Below are 18,166 nucleotides of genomic sequence, written 5' to 3'. Positions count from 1 at the left end.
TCCTATTTGCGCTGACGATCGAAATGGCGTTTTGCCCCATCATCCACGCTTCGCACCAAAGCCAGGCGAAGACGATATGCGATGACATCGTTCTCGGTGTCCCGGACTTCAACGGCAAATACGACGAAGACCACGTTCTGAAGAATGTGTTTTTGCGCCCGGGGAAAATCCGACGATTAACTTGGCAGTCTGCGTGACACTGTGACATTGTTTCGTAATTATGAACAGACCGATGAGTAGCGGAAAAGTGTTTGCAGAAATCCCACCGACCGCCGCGCCGCCGGACCGCCCCAACCATCGTCGTTCGATTGGGGGAACGATGACGCGACTTGGGTGCGGAGCAAGTTTGGATATCGGGTCAATTTATTGAATATTGTTGTTCCACGGGGTGGTTGGTGTAAGGGAAAGTAGGTATGAGAAGCGCGTAGTTTAGTCAAGAGGTAATTGAGCGTGAAAATCGTTCGAGTATGACAAGCCAAGGCCGAGGTTTTTCCTAGGGGGACGAGAAAATTATAGGGGGAACTACTATGGGTATTATCCCTGGATTTTGCGGCTTTCGTGGGGACACGTGGCTTGTGGTATAAGAAAGAACGAGAGGGTGGATTGATTTATTCACCGCATTTAATCGTTTATGGGATTAGCTATTCAAAATTTATCGACTAGACGAGGTTCTAAAATTATTTGTTTTGCTGATCAATGAGGTTTTATGGGCAAAGCTATAGCATGAAGGCTATAAACAAGATTTGGATTAATGAGTTCTGGATTATTTGTGGATATTTAAGCGATAGGAGACTTGAATCAATTTTTATCGTCGAGAACTCGCACAACAGCACTGAAAAAAGTACAACTTATATACATAGAACGCACACTGTTGGAGCGATTTTCGTAGGACCGTGAAAGTCCCAGGAGATGAAATATTCTCTGTTCCTACTGACTTCGAAACGGATTCAAAAACACTAATTCACCAAGTTCTTGGTGTCTTCCAAGTTGGTGTCGTATGGTTGAGCAATTTGTTCAAGCGAAATCCTAAGTTGTCCTTCCGGAAGCCTGAAGCAACCTCAGAGGTTTCAATAAGGTCTCAGTTTTTGCATTCTACAATTTGTTGGAAGTGGCGCTCACAAACCCTAAATTTACGGCGCATCGAATTTTCAACGCATATGAAACTGACGTCGAAAATGTGTGATTTTAAGGACAAGAATCTCGGAGTCCAAAACAAAATTCACTCGCGTTTTCAAGGGTACACCACTCAATATGAAAGCATCGCACAACTGTCATTTTCACTATTTCACGCATGCTGCATTGCAGCAAAGTTGAAATAATAAAAATAAAATTTTTTCGCTGCCTCCGTATTAAGTGGTGTGCCATTGAAAACGCGAGTGAATTTTTCTTGGATTCTGCGATGCTTGTCCTTAGCTACATCTTGAATTTTGTGAAAAACAAACTATAAGATTACCTATTCTTCACAGGTCCCTCCTAAGAAACGGTAGATTGCAGCTTTAAAAGATTAGAAGCAGCTCGGTGGAATGACGTCCGCTTAATGTGGGGAAACAACAACGGCAGTAATGTGCATGTCAGCAGAAGGACAACACCATTCCCCGTTTCAAATTTTTGCTCGTATACGGATGCACGACGCTTTGAAAAAAGGTGCACCATGTCGAAGCAAATTTACGTGCAATTCTTCGGGTTATATGACTGTGGACATCTTCAATGACTAATTTGATAATTTATTGTAACACGTTCAGCCATCTGATGATAAACCGGTGTTGCTCATTATAGAGACGGCTATTCTTCCCACACGAAGAACTTAGTAATCACATAGTAATCAAAGCAATCGGGCAATGTGTCGAGATCCACATGTAGTGAACCGTCACATGGCATAAGGTGTTCAAAGTTGCTCCAGCTTGCCTACGGCCAGACTACACTCCACAGAACCCGGGTTCATTTGGTTAAATTTTAAGTGAGGAAAAATTATTCCTTGTAATAAGTAATGCTGTGTTTAATTTGCGTCTCGAATCCGAATGGTCCAAGAATAGCCTCATAAGAGACGCAGAATAAGCCATGAACCTGGAACCGTAGTGAGGATCCAAGGAAACCAGCAATCGTATATGAATGTACAAAAAATCATATATGTTCGCTCCCTTGTTGCATACAGTGGACTCCCAACCCGATACGGAGGAAGGCATACAGTAAAGACCCAAATCAATTAAATCGCGTATGTTGTTCGATGCAACCATTAAAATAAAGTTATATAAACTGCTATGCGTTGTCTGTTACAGATTATACAGATTATATTATATAGGATTTACTATTAAATTTAAGGTGAAACTGTTCAGAATCCAAATAAATTTTGCCTCACATTTTCAGTGGCATCAATCAAGGCAACAACAAAGAAGCAACGAATAACTGTCATCTTTTTATTTTGGCTTTGCAACCATAACAAGAAAATATGATAGCTGCTCGTTGCTTTAGTATTGATAGTGGAGCCCTTGGATTCCGAAAAGTTGAACCTTAGATTATGGATTCACAGCTGCGTGAACGTGAAAGAACGGATCCCGAGTAGACGAAAATAGCTCAATAATATCAAATGTTGATAAAATAGCAAAATGAGATATGGATTTGATTGATATAAGAGATAAAAGATCAGACGACAATATCAATATTTTGCACTAAAATATCATGAGGAGATCAAGTTATGCTATTTGTAATAAGTGATCAATATCATGTGCCATTAATTTGTTCTTATCCATAGCAAATCTTGATATTTAAATGATATTTCGGAGCAAATTTTTGATATTGTTGCCTGTTCTTTTATCTCTTATATCAATCAAGTCCATATCATGTTTTGTTATTCTGCTTATGGCTTCTGCCCGGGATAGCGTCTAGACCAAGATGAATACACCACTAGTTGCCTTTTTTTCTTCACCTCCGCTTAACTCTTAAGCGATGCTTACCCATACGCTTAAACCTGGTTTACGCACTAAGCGGAGGTGAAGAAATCGGCCCTAGGTATATATATATATATATATATTAGTCTAGTCATATATTACCAATTAGTCATAATATAACCAAAATTGAAAGCATTACAAAATGGCGCCAAATGATGTTCTCATCCCTCCGCGTAATAAACATCCTACATTAAACCAACAAAATGATGTAAATATCACCTAAAACTCATCTAAAAACCCGAATTTATCACTCAGTGCTAAAGCAGCACCGACGCATTTTCTTAATATTCTAAACATCACCACCACCAGCTCCCAGTTTCGATGCTCTGATCTTCTAATTTATAGTCTAGACCAAGATGAATACACAGCTAGGTGTTTCAATCTGCCCAGTTTATGGACAAGAAGAAGGCGGGGGTGAAAAATTCATTTTCAGTGCAAAACATAAACAAACCGGCTGGCTCTTCCATACTAAAATCCAAGATGGCTGATCGTGAATTTGTCAGATTGGAACACCTAGGGCCGATTTCTTCACCTCCGCTTAGTGCGTAAACCAGGTTTGAGCGTATGGGTAAGCATCGCTTAAGAGTTAAGCGGAGGTGAAGAAAAAAAGCAACTAGTGGTGTATTCATCTTGGTCTAGACGCTATCCCGGGCAGAAGCCATAAGCAGAATAACAAAACATGATATGGACTTGATTGATATAAGAGATAAAAGAACAGGCAACAATATCAAAAATTTGCTCCGAAATATCATTTAAATATCAAGATTTGCTATGGATAAGAACAAATTAATGGCACATGATATTGATCACTTATTACAAATAGCATAACTTGATCTCCTCATGATATTTTAGTGCAAAATATTGATATTGTCGTCTGATCTTTTATCTCTTATATCAATCAAATCCATATCTCATTTTGCTATTTTATCAACATTTGATATTATTGAGCTATTTTCGTCTACTCGGGATCCGTTCTTTCACGTTCACGCAGCTGTGAATCCATAATCTAAGGTTCAACTTTTCGGAATCCAAGGGCTCCACTATCAATACTAAAGCAACGAGCAGCTATCATATTTTCATGTTATGGTTGTAAAGCCAAAATAAAAAGATGACAGTTATTCGTTGCTTCTTTGTTGTTGCCTTGATTGATGCCACTGAAAATGTGAGGCAAAATTTATTTGGATTCTGAACAGTTTCACCTTAAATTTAATAGTAAATCCTATATAATATAATCTGTATAATCTGTAACAGACAACGCATAGCAGTTTATATAACTTTATTTTAATGGTTGCATCGAACAACATACGCGATTTAATTGATTTGGGTCTTTACTGTATGCCTTCCTCCGTATCGGGTTGGGAGTCCACTGTATGCAAAAAGCGAGCGAACATATATGATTTTTTGTACATTCATATACGATTGCTGGTTTCCTTGGATCCTCACTACGGTTCCAGGTTCATGGCTTATTCTGCGTCTCTTATGAGGTGTGATGTTCCAAATGAAGAGACAATTACTCGACTATTCTTCGACCATTCGAGACGCAAAATAAACACAGCATTATTTATTACAAGGAATAATTTTTCCTCACTTAAAATTTAACCAAATGAACCCGGGTTCTGTGGAGTGTGGTCAGCCTGTACGCAAGCTGGAGCGACTTTGAACACCTTATACCATGTGACGGTTCACTACATGTGGATCTCGACACATTGCCCGATTGCTTTGATTACTATGTGATTACTAAGTTCTTCGTGTGGGAAGAAAAGCCGTCTCTATAATGAACAACACCATATATATATATATATATATATATATATATATATATATATATATATATATATATATATATATATATATATATATATATATATATATATATATATATATATATATATATATATATATATATATATATATATATATATATATATATATATATATATATATATATATATAAATATATATATATATTCCATTTTGGTAATATTATGACATTATGATAATAAAAAATACATCAAATAACTTTTATTACTTACACATGAAACAGAAAATTTGGTCTCTTTTCAGATTCTATACAAATTATGCATATAGAATGTTTCATCAGTTTAATTTGATACATAACGTAGGTCACATTTCTAGAAAGAGGACGGTTTTGAAAGAATGATCCATTCATAAAATTAGAAGTCATATACAAAAAGCGCGACGAAGGGGGGGTTTTTAGAATTCCCAAGGGAAATTCTTAATAATTTCCATAAAAATTCTACTTCAATATCACAGAAAATTTATCCGAATTTCATCCAAATTTCGATTGGTTCTATTTTCAAAATGAGCACGGGAGATCCTGAATTTTCAAGAAATATTTTCCACGAGAAATTATTTCGAATTTTCGGAAGAAATTCTTCCGATTTCCCAAAATTTCTGAAAATCGAACAGTTTCGGGTAAGAACAATACACACATTATTAATCATAATATTGTCGAGTTTTTTAACTTTCATATTCATATATCACTACAACTATTTTCACAGAAATCAAAATTTAGTAATTGTCCGAAGATTTCCAGAGAAATTTTTACTCAGGATAGTCTCTTATATCTCTTATATTTGAGGAATTCTAAGATTTCTGCGGAAAATATTTTCCTCTGTTTTCTGAAGAATTGTAGCTGGATGAAACTTCAAGTCCGTACATTGCATTCTGGAGGATTGGAAAGGTACTGGAGTGCAGTTGAATCAAGGATATGATCTTCCGATGAAGTTACTCATCTAGACGGCACTTAGCCCTGAAAAACTATACTTCGGTAGTGCGGATTTACCTAAAGTTTGAGCTGCAAATATGGTAAGTCCCTTCCATGACTGTATTAAATAGAACTGATTTAACGCTTATAAGTCAGACGAAACTCGAAAAATGTCGATCTGTTCGTAAAAACTCGTAACTTTAACCTCAAATTGAGATAAAATAAGAGTTGCTGATTAACATTAGCTTTCTGATTACTATCAATGTGGTTGAACAACCATGAATATCTCCTTATTTTCAATTTCAATTTCGCTTCTTTTTTGCTTTCCTTACGTTAAAGAAATTATAAAGCGGGCGCATAATCCAAAATTCCAATGAACAATTGCTCACTTTGAGCGATTGATTGTTTATCCTCGCGAAGGATGAACAATTGGACAAGATAAGGAAATGCTAATACTGTTGTATAGAAGTTGTATAGATCACATCACTTTCCATGGTGAATAATGATAAGTAACAACAACCCAACTAACACAACTTCCTTCCCGTGGTAATTATGGAGATGCAGAGGTATTCTCGGTCTCTAGCAGCAACAATGAGCACACACGAACATTCCTTCCCTTTCCCAACTGACTGTAAGGACTTGGCCGGCGCCGTTATTGGTCAACATTTGCGAGCTGCTGAAATATTAGGTGGTAAATCCCAACAACTATTAACTTGGATCGAAGTGCAATTCTGATCAATCACGGAGTAGAACCATTAAAGTCACTCCTGACGGAATCCAAGTTCCAAAGTGCTCGCGTTTTCGGGTCATTTTTATTTTTTCACGCATGCTGCGACGCAGCAAAACTAAATCAACAAAAATGACAGTTGTGCGCCGCCTCCGTATCGAGTGGTGTGCCCCCGAAAACGCGAGCACATTGAAACTTGGATTCCGTCAGGAGTGACTTTAATATGTACAATCAGTCTAAGCTAAGCTTAAGAAAATGCTTCGGTGCTGCCTCTTTTGACCGTGTGTGCAGTTGTTCGAACATTTGACAGTTGGGGGCTCGGTTGGAAAAAAATCAAAACGGTTTGATTTTGGTTTGACCTGTCCGGGCGGAGTCAAAGTTCTCCGAACATGTTTGAGCATTTGTAGTGAAGTCGCACAAACGCTCATATATTTGTTGATGGTTGGTGTTCAAGTTGACGCTTCGGTAGTTCGTGTGTGATATTGTTGGTCGAATAAATTGATTGTTCGTTTTGCTGTTGGTAGATCTTGGTGGATGTTTGATGTTGGTCAAACTGCTTGACAATGTGTACGCTGCAATAGACGAGAGTTTCACCCCACGTGCAACAAAAACATATGGGACCATAAGACCAAGTAGCAATGCACTACTTTTCCACTACTTTTTCCAGATTTCTACATCCCCCCTCCCCGTTTTTTGTATATCTAGCATATGTACTGTCACACAATTTTAGACCTCGTCCCCCTTAAGACCTGTGACATCATTTTTGAATGACCCCCAATCAAAATCTAACCTAGAAGTAACGGCATCAAACCTAGGAAAGGACAATATTGAAAGTAAGGCTGGTAAGGTTTTGTGCACAAATCACGTAGAGCAAAAAACCAAATTTTGGATCTCTCCCCCATGTAACAATAAATAACACGAGACCGGATTGCCGCCAATAAATTCCATAACGTTCACTGAGACCACTCCCTCCTATATTTCAGACATCACCTCAGTTCGTCAAACTGAGTCGATTGGTATATAATACTGTGGAGTGTAGGTCTTCAGGTCCCTAAAATAGAGTGTTTTTGGAGCAAACACATATACTGTGTACGAGAAAGTCAAAAACACTTGTTGTTGTTTTATGTTTTATTCTTTTTTAATGGGAAGGAATTGTAATGATGCAGATAACATTTGGATTTTTTTTTTAATTGATTAATTTGTTATTGAAAATCCCCCCTCTTTATGCCACAACAAGTAAGGGTTGCACAATCCTTCATCCCCCTTTATGCTTTGCGAAATTTGTGCACAAAGTACTACGTATCTAAACCTATCATACGTGGTGAAGAAAAACATAATTCCAGTGCAATTAAACTTTGGTCGATGATCTATAAACAAGTGCAAGAAGTTCAAAACAACAAATTTTGCTCGAAAATAGGAAATGTTCCTTCTAACAGATTTTTCCGGAGGTATATCGTGCTTTATCGACTTACCAGATAATTATTCGTGACATGAAGAATTATTCCTCCATGACACTCCGTAAGTTCTGGAAGTAGTTATCCGCACACAGACTTATTTAAGATTTATTCGTGAGAAACCACTAAGAAAAAGCTGTCGCATGATGAATTTTGATCTACAAATGGATATGATCCCTCATACCGGTCTCCCCGAGCAACTCCTTAAGCACTGAAAGTTTATTCGTAAGAAATTATGAAAAAAGAGCTAGCCCTTCGTTAGGCGGAAGATGTCAGCGTCGTTAGGTGGTCATCCTAGAGTGGAAGCCAGAGTAGACGGGACCGCGCGATGCGACACGACGCGACTGATAAATTCGAAAATTCGACAGTTCATTGATAACAATTGTTATTTCTATACGTGAGTTTACTCTGATCATACACCCAAGAAGCAGCAGAACGAACCGAAGAAAGTTTTCCAGAGCGCACGAACAACTTCACTGACACCAATAGACGTGTGCGAAAAGCTACCGTCCTGCAGAACGCCCACAAAGCATTCGGGTTGAAACGCGCGTAGGGGAAGAGGGGGCAATATGCCCTAGCTAAGCAAACACTGCTTTATTATCTTATTTGTAACGCTATTCATGAGTATTTTTACATTATGCATCAGTTAAACAAGATAGCTAGTTGATGCCATTCAAAAATTGTCAAAAATCTCAATCATATTGATAATATTCACATTTCAAAAAAGTGGTGATATTCTGTTGCCGGAAAACTCATGAGGCAAAACGCCTTTTAGCTGGCTGCTCCTAGGAAACAAAGCACCACGCGTCGGCTAATCAGCATTCTAGTATGGATAGTGAGTGGAGACGCAAGTACATTGTAGGTTAGTGCAGCTAGGGCGTTTTACCTCGCCAAAATGTTAGATGTTTCTTAAAAATGTGGAAATTTTCGGTTTTTCCGACCTTTCCATACACTATTTTGAAACTTATTTCGCCTAACCTACATAATTTTAGATCTAGTTTTGTAACGGACATCCTAATGACGGTAAATATAAGGTGAAATGCACTAATGGAACTTGAAAATATACGACTAGACCGTTTACGATGTAGAATAAGCGACGCAGTTCTTTAATAGAAGGGGAAGAAATTAATGTCAATCAGGTTTCAAAACTTTACACAGAAACAGTTTGTCCCCGCTTATAGACAGAGAAAACTGTTCCCCATTACTTGAACAAATTCACCAGCATTATTCAAATTTGTTCAAAGAAGCCTTGCCGGAGTATAATGCTCCTGAATAACTTGACAAAATCGCTCAGTTCAGAGGAAGTAAACACGTTAGTCCAACCGATTTCACAAGATGAAATTTTGAGTACGCTTAAAACCTGTTTGAAGAAAAAATCTCCAGGACCAGATGGCCTAACGTTTGAGTTTTAATAAAAAAAAAAACTTTGACACAGTTAAAAACGATTTATTTGCTTTATTTATTTCCTACTTAGCAGGAAACTCCACTCCCTAAGGATTTTACTGCCGGAATAATAGTATTGATTCCCAAAAAAAGTTGTTCGCAAACACTTGAAAACCTAAGACCTATGCTAAATACGGACTATAAGTTATTTACAAAGATTATTCGATCGAAATCGTCTCTGCCTTTTCAACGTATGCAAAAATTAGGTTGAATATTGAAAAGTCATGCTTTCTGAGAATAAACAGCTTAATGTCGCGTCCTCAGCTTATACGTGAAGTCGACGAAATAACAATTCTAGGAGTTACTATTTGCAGAACATGGTCAAAGATAATTGATGTAAATTACTCAAAACTAATAAGTGGCTTACAACAGCGCTTAATTGTAAATGATGCAAGAAATCTAAACCTGATGCAGAGATCTTGGATACTAAATACGTTTATTTTATCCAAACTTTGGTGTGTAGCGCAAATCTTTCCTCCACGTAATGTTCACATAGCCAAAATTAAAAGCTTAGTTGGAAGATGTTCATGGAAAAATTCAGTGTTCAGAGTCGCCAAAGATCAACTCTATTTACCATTTCACAAAGGTGGTATATGTTTTGTAGATCCAGAATCCAAATGCAAAGCTCTATTTGTTGGGAATGTCATTAAAGAAAAAAAATGAAAACATTGAGAATGACGAGTACTTGTTGGATTACCCACAAAAAATACATTTTACAAGAAATGGCAAAGAGTGGTTAGGTCTAGCACCTGAGGTTAAAGGCAACAATTGGTGTGAGTTCACAAAATTGCTTTATGACTTTTTTTGTAAGTAAGTTAAACGTAACTGTGAGATGTGAAGAGCTCCATCCCGAGGTTGATTGGGTGACAATTTGGAGTAACTGGAGTAGCAATTTCATATGCAGTGAAGATAAGACATATCTGTACCTTCTGCTTAATGACGTTTTGCCGAATAGATAAAAAATATTAATTTATGGAATAGGTAGGGGAACGGTTTACCACTTCATCTCATAGCTCCTATTTCCATCCCATCAAAAACAAAGCAATGGAAAGGAATTTGGTTTGTTTATTATTTTGTGATTTTTTTCAGCAGTGAGCACGCGTGTTGACAAAAAGAAGCGACGAATTTGGTGCCGTATTTCTTTGTTTAGCGATGAGATGGATATATGTACAGTGAGATGGACATCGGAACAGTTCCCCTAGATTACCGGACTCATATTGCTCTACCTTTGGGGTTCCTGACAACAATTTACATAGGATTCTTGTTTGCGATAGAGGTAAATCTATAAGAGAATGGGTTATCAATATACTTCGATCAAGAATGAAAATAGAATTTCGAAGGTTAGAATACATACTTGTATGGAATATTAGTAATGAACCCAATCAAAACGCCGCATTGTGGTTAGCAGTGCACTGCATTAGCTGGTTAGTTAATCCGGTAAATAGTGGCAATCTCTATGTGTTTCAAAAAAGTGTAAGAGAAATAAGATGGGCAAACCAGAACATGTTTAATAAGCATTTTAGAACCCCCAATGTGTGTTAGAACCAACCATTATAACTATTATAACGTTTTTTGGAACCATGACAAGTAAAACGAAGAAATAAATACAAACCTTTAATAAAAGACTAGAAATTCAACATACATGTTAATAAGACCGAATATAAAAGTCAATCCGAAGTACGAGGTATTGTTGGTTTTTGGATGGGGGAGAAATAAATCCTCTATCAACATTCGATTAACCTGAGTTCATAAAATTCAAATTGCTGCAATTTCGTCAGTTTTTGTCGTATTGGTAGGGTTTTATCATTGTTTTACTGGTACGGATCCAGGAATTCAGAATGCATGCTGAGCAAGGAATGTAATTGTCGCTGAAAAATGCAAAAAACAAACAACAAAAGAGAATAGCGATAACTCTTTGTTCTCGTGTGCAGAGGATAAAGACATTGTTGCGTTCCATTTTATTTGCAACAAACATGGAGAGGTAATTGTTGTAAACTTTTCAAACTGCGATAACTTGTATATTTCAGAAGTAAAACACAAATCATGTCAACAGATGGTTAAGTTTATGTCTAAACATTGATAACTGATACTTATTTAACCAAAAACATCATCGGAAACCGACTATTTCTCAAAATGCGCGGCAGGCGATCATTGTCCTATTCTGTTGCAGTTTGGGACAAACGCTTATTGCGAGTTGAGTTTGTCCCAACATTTACATTTACAAGAGAGGACAATGTTGTTGACATTGGCAATGTTGCTATTTTACACTCCATGATGCTGAGACTTGGGATGTGGTCTTCATATTCGGATCTATTTTGGTAGGTCACTTTGTCAGATGCAGTAAATTTGACCACAACTTTCTTTTTTGGCGATTTGAGTCCAACAAAATGTTACTTATCCATCTTTATTCATACAATTTCGCTAGATTTGTAAATAGGAACCAGGGATTGAATCCAGAAGATAATGAAAAAGTCTATCACTTATCATCTCTGTATACATTTACGATATGTAGCATACCGCGAGAGACTTTTTTCACAAGCTGTGTTGATAAAGGATTGTTTCGGGAGCTCATGATATTTTATTTTAAAAGCTCCGATCGCAGGGAGCACTGGTTTTGATGATGCATTTCAACTTGTTCTACACAGCTGTGCGGTCTCCAAAACAAATTGAGCGAGAACAAAGCGAGAATCATCACTTCTTTGTGGGGCTGTGGGGCAAGTTTCAGAAAATTGTTATCATGGCTTGTTATGATTCGGAACAGTTATTGCCTTTCTTTTATCGTTGTTCGTTATCTATTGAGAGCGATTTCTGCAATCCCTGATAGGAACTACATCAGAATAAAAATTATGGTGACACCTGTTCCAGAAATGGCCAACAGCAGGGTTTCTTCGTAGTGACCATTTGAGAACCAGCATCACGATGACTAGTTCAATATTTCCGTTCCATATTAGGAATAAATATGGGTATTAGAGTAGGGCGTCATGGTCATTTTTTCAAATCAATGATTTTTCGAAGCCATTCTGGGTCCTGAACAACTTGGGATCAATTGGTTGCTTCCTCGTTTTCCGCATCGCGTTTGAAGTTTGTATGAAAATTAGTATGGGAGAACAAATATTTTTGCATTTCTACTACTAGAGGTTTCAGTTCATCGTAAACCAAGTGGCACATTGCGTTGAAGTATAACCCAAAGGATGCCGAAAAACTTTACTGAAGAAGGCACATTGCTGGAACGTCCACGAAAAAAGTGATAACGGTTCGAAGATTGAGTGTTCAAACCGTATGCAAAAAATCGTTTATTCTTCCAACACTGCCGAACTACGTAGACCAATAATTTAACTGAGTGTTATTTCAAAATAATTGATCTTATAGGGCTTTAGAGCTAATGGGAGCTATCCGGAATCATTTCACAAAGAAATAAATCCGACAAGAAGGAAGATGGGTTTTGCCCTTCGATGACCATAGGTCGTCCGGTAGTGCTGGCAGAAACATTGATTTCTTGCAGATGGTTTGAACTATCAATTTTCGAAACGTAATAATATTTTTTGTAGACCAGCTACCGTCAGGTCGCCATTCACCGTGGGTGCACCATTCACCGTGGGGTTCAAAGTAATTTTCATTATGTTTACGAAAATATTGAAAAATACTTTTTTTCAACATCAGCACCATTAAAGGAGTTCAAAAGAGTAATAACTGTGAAATATAACTGTTCCAACAGCTGTTATGACGTTAGAATTTGTTAACATCCTGCGGCTGTCTGATTCCACCTTTGTTTTCAACCATCAAGTATAATCTGCGCTCGCCCAATATCAGTGGAAAAAGTGAATGTTTTATTGTTCTTTACCTCTAAATATCCATGCAATTGAAGTGTCAGGTTTGTTTTTTTATTTTACGTATAAAATTAAGCCGAAAATGTCGGTAACACTTCATTCTCCACCAAATAAAAATGCACGGCGAATGGATCCCCCAGAAAATAACTGTGTCTATTCACCGGCCATCGAAATCGTGAGCAAGATTTTTTTTATGTACAGGTTATCCGACTTCATCAGTAGATGGGAATAACCAGCGCACATAAAAAAATCTTGATCGTGAGTACTATGAATGATACCGCCATTAAGTTGTACAGGTTGAGCAGATGCAATGGTTTTTCGGGGATGACTTGTTGGGCATAAGAGTTACGTGACGCTAATGAGCATTAATTTCTGCATCTCCAATATAATTCTTTTGATTATGTCATTTATGTACATAAACTTCACATGTTTATGTTTAACTAAATGAAAAACACGAATTTTAAAATTAATGTTTAAATTCATATTTTAATTAATTTAAATGAAAAGTTCTTATGCACGGTGAATGGGTACCTACCCACACGGTGAATGGTGCCCTAACACGGCGAAAGGATACCCTAATATATCACTGAGAAATTATCTACAACCATCTATCTTGCCAAAAACAGATAGTTTTTGATTTTCATTCGAATTAAAACAATTATTTAAGGTTCGTGACGGTGTTCGAGAGTATAATTTTCAATTTAAATTATTTGGAGAGCTCTAAGATTTGCTTAATTGCCTAAAATGCACGGTGAATGGCGACTTGACGGTACGTACCTTCTTCGACAAAGTCTTTCGGCATCTTCCAGACTATATGCTAACGTACTGAGCGCGTGATTGATGATAAATTGAAGCCTCTAATAACAAAAATGTAAAAAAGTACGTTTTCCAATACTAATCTCCATGTAAACTTAAAACGCGATGCGGCATGCGAAGTCGCAACCAATTGAGCCCATATGCTGCACAGTTGATTGGGGTCCCAAAACGATTCAGAAAAACCTTGAGCTTACTTGATCGAACGGAGTTTGCGTTTTTCCATACAACTGCGCCCCACTCTAATGGGTATCAAACATCAGGTTTATGGTACAAAGTGAATCTTAGTTTCAAATCAGGATTCTGGGGATATTGGCCACTTTGGAGTCCGTTGGGAGGCCCTTGGGGGAGCCTTCGGAGGCATCAATATCGGACAGTTTTTTGGAGTATTGAAAAAAGCTTTTCTGGTCTTATCAGTGATGAATGTGAAACGTGTACTTATAATGAATGGATAAAGGATTTAGTGGATTTCGAGACGAGCCAGCCTCGGGCTGAAAGTCTCGATAATAAAGACAAAAAAAAAAGATTTGGTGGAGATCCGTTTAGTCAAATAGACGCTATTTACGTTCTAAATCTTCCATGCTAGCATAACGCTCTCGTTTCCAAAGTACAGTAATATTCCGTTTTTAGCTAATTAATTTAGAGGTTATTATTATGTTCATTATGAAGACACCATTCCCGTGTCGAAAACGTCGGACAAATATGCATCTTGATTCAATCCTTCAAGACTGCGTAGCCGAATTTATTATTTTCTTTATTAACGGGTTTGTCAACCCCTGGTCGGCTCATCTCGTTTGCAATTTTGAGGTGAAAAAATAGGGAATGTGACAAAATCGGAAAATATTCTTTTGAAATAATTTGACAAACAAGAAGCAGTTTACGCCTTTGTGAGACAAAATGCACTTACAGTACCCATATTTCTTGCCTTAAAGACTTGCAAAATCCCTGACAGGCACTCAGGAATTATTCATAACAAATCACAAAAAGTGGAAATTATGTCACGGAAATAATTGTTGTTTGCGGTGTTATTACAAGCAAAGAAAAGACGGCCAAACTTTTCAAAATTTTGGGGTCAAAAAAAATGTGGACAAAAGCGTAATAAGATCGAGGGTAGACACAAACGAACAGTGACGAAATCGAGTCAACGCTGTATTGGAATGGCATCCGGTATAGTAAAGATAGACGTAAGTTCTACATAAACAAAATCATGTTGGAACGCACGAAAGAAATAAAAAATCTCCAATTTAACTTTAAGGAATTTGTGGATGAATTACTGGAGGTACTCACGGAAGAATAACACTCCCAGAGAAGTTATCGGCAGAAGTAACAGAAAATAAAAGTAAACAAATGAATTTTATAATTTCTCAATATTTTGATTTGGAACTGCATAACAAAAAAACGTAAAAATCGAGCAACATAGCAAATCGGTACAGAGATTTAGCAAGTCGCCAAATTTAGAATCTTGTACGGAAAAAAAAGAAGCGAATTATTTGTAATAAGGGTGGAATGAATAACAAATTACAAATTATTCTCTTCTAATTTACTATATATGCACTTTCTTGTGTCTTGTGTATTATAATAGCAAGTTCTAATCTGCTGCTGCAATGTCAGGAAAATTTCGCTAGAGAATGAGCGAAAAAGAAAGCGGTATCAATTTATTTTCATAACAAATTACTGTAACCACCACCAGTATCAATCTAAATTTTGTTGTGAATTCGATAAATACGAAATAACGATCTTAATTGAAATATCAATATGTCCACAAAATACAGTCAGAAAGTGGACGCCACTTTTTTCCAATATATCTGATTGACATTTATTTCTCAAACAATAAAGTTTCATCCATTATTTCAATTACCGTTTGAACAAGAGGAGCTAAAGTTTAATTCAGCTCGTAGTACATTGAATAAACATTAAATAATAGGAAAAAAATATTTTAGGCTCTTTTTAGTGGAATGTATTCAACCGACTAAGACGAGTTTAGTACTCTCCATTTAATTCCACTACGTTTTGTTATCTTTGCAGATACGTATTTCGACCGCAACTGTATGGTCGTCTTCAGTGTCTCGTACTTGACTCGACTTGAGTCAAGTGCGAGACACTGAGACACACTGACCACACAGTTGCGGTCGAAATACGTATCTGCAAAGATAACAAAACGTAGAGGAATTAAATGGAGAGTACTAAACTCGTCTTAGACGGTTGATTAAATAATAGTTAGAACCACATATATGAATTAACATGATTTTTATACACCAACTAGCACTCTTCCCATTTTCACTTTGGTTTGAATTCCGTTTTCCAGACAAATCTTAATTTTCTGTAAAACAGTTTCAACCATGACCGCCGGTTTAAACTGCGGTGAACAAAGCAGTTAGACAAAGCTTTATCTTCCCGGTTTGTCGCCACCTTATTCAAAAGGTTATAATTAACAGACTATCATTATTTCAGATTTCATATCATTCTATTTTGGCATTACCTATTATGAGTCTACTGATTGTAAATTTCTTCCTTCACTACCAATTTTCCAGAAGTTCGCTTATTTTATCAGCACGAATAACAGTCCTCGCAGTCTATTTCAACATGATACGACTTTCCAACCCCTACCTCTCAGCTGTCTCATATTTCCTTTTGATATTTCCACTTTGCTGTTGGATCGTCGCTAGTTTCACCCCTCCACTCTCGATTGTCGGTTCACAGATGTGAAGTGTGGATGATTCTGATTCAATCACCACCCATCAGTACCCATTAGCAACCTCCATCACCCATCCACACACCAACATTAAAACCCATCACCAATGGTACACTTTTTACTCGTTATTTTTCATCATCAAACTCCATTCAATTTCGTTGAACAAAGCAGTGGGGACGCCCTTTCACTCCATCATCTTGTCAGAAACATTGGAATTTACACGCACCAAAATACGAAGCGCTGCTCCTACCAGCTGATTCTGTGGAAATCTTCTCGAATCTTCACTTGTCTTATCACGGTTTACTCATCTCAAGTCACAGCTTGAATTTTTCACCAAGACTCCCATTCAACCATCATCACATTTATTGCTTCGCACTGTACGGGATGCTCTTTTCTTGATATTTTCCTCCGCACTGATATCGAGGAAATCTCACAAGTTCACTCAACCAGGATCGTCAATTATCCGATCGTCCGTCCGCGCGTCCCAGTACCGCGATATCTACCACCAATTTCCACCGAATCCCGTCAGAAATCATAACGAATGGAACAATTTTGGGAAAAATTTCCCCATCACCGCGATTTTCCACCCAATTCCAGAAAACCCAAGGGGAAAACTTCAAAACACTACCGCAACGCGAGCACGGACCCGTTCGCGACAAATTTTCATCTTCCGTTCGGCAAAAGGACACGGTTGCAACTAACTCGCCCCATCGCATCGCACGAAGATTTTATAAAACCCACACCAATCGCAAACGTGGCAGCCACTGACTGTGTGCCGTGTCTGTCCTGTCGAGGGCAGCAGCCAGGAGAAGGCGCCTTCGTGGGAAAATTCGCTCATCACCACCCACCACCGCCGCCGCCATGCACGCATGCATCAGGCGACGGCGGCCGTCGGGCGGTGAGCGAAAACTGCGAAAGAGAGGCTTTTCTCTCACACGTTCATGGAGCGCGGTGACGACGGTGAGTTGCCGGAGTGAGTTCGAAACATTTCGAACATGGATGAGAAGGCTTCGCGCTGTGGGGTGAGTTTGCGCCATGCGCCGCAGAAGGATGCCACGTGGTGAGTTTTTCACAGTTTGGGTGATAATATTCGCGATTTTCTTATCACGACTTTCATTGTTTGGACGGCTACGGTGGCACGAAATTGCCTTGTCCCAATGGGTGAGCATGTTGCTCACATCGGATTCGGCTCACCGTGTGAAAGGTGACCTTCTGAGAGAAATATCGTAAAATTTCTCTGTTTTGGAGGAATATCTCTGATCCCAAACGAGGGTTACGTTTTTAGAGATTTTAATGGGACAGAACGAAGGATTGAGGGTATATTGTGTTTTGGGAGTGTAAATTTTTACTCCCGAAAGGTGAGAATGGCCACAGCTGAGAAATCTTAGATTGTGGTTTTTCAATTTTGGTACTAGGTGATGCTGTTGTCGCTTTTCGGAAGACACCTTCCAGCGAGATCAAACGATGCGTTTGAACGTGGGAGTAATTGACACTTTGATGTAAACATAATGATGATGGTTGAATATTTAGCAGCATA

At 37.9% G+C, this 18,166-nt stretch overlaps 1 protein-coding gene across 3 annotated transcripts in view; it reads right to left on the bottom strand.

Moving 5' to 3' along the window:
* LOC134213214 (protein O-mannosyl-transferase TMTC2-like) overlaps positions 1 to 17,353 on the bottom strand; it is a 759,458-nt gene extending 742,105 nt beyond the window's left edge. The window contains exon 1 of one of the 3 annotated variants that reach the window (XM_062691957.1): positions 16,545 to 17,353. The gene's annotated coding sequence lies outside the window, so the exon portion shown is untranslated. Of the gene's footprint in view, positions 1 to 16,416 lie in introns of all 3 variants that reach the window. The other 2 variants (XM_062691956.1, XM_062691958.1) reach the window with 2 other exon arrangements.
* Between the last annotated feature and the right edge of the window lie 813 nt (positions 17,354 to 18,166).

Source organism: Armigeres subalbatus, chromosome 2 (assembly GCF_024139115.2).
Source record: "Armigeres subalbatus isolate Guangzhou_Male chromosome 2, GZ_Asu_2, whole genome shotgun sequence".
Classification (NCBI taxonomy): Eukaryota; Metazoa; Arthropoda; class Insecta; order Diptera; family Culicidae; genus Armigeres; species Armigeres subalbatus.
Note: the sequence above shows the minus strand (reverse complement) of the source record. Positions and strands in the feature narration are given on the sequence as shown.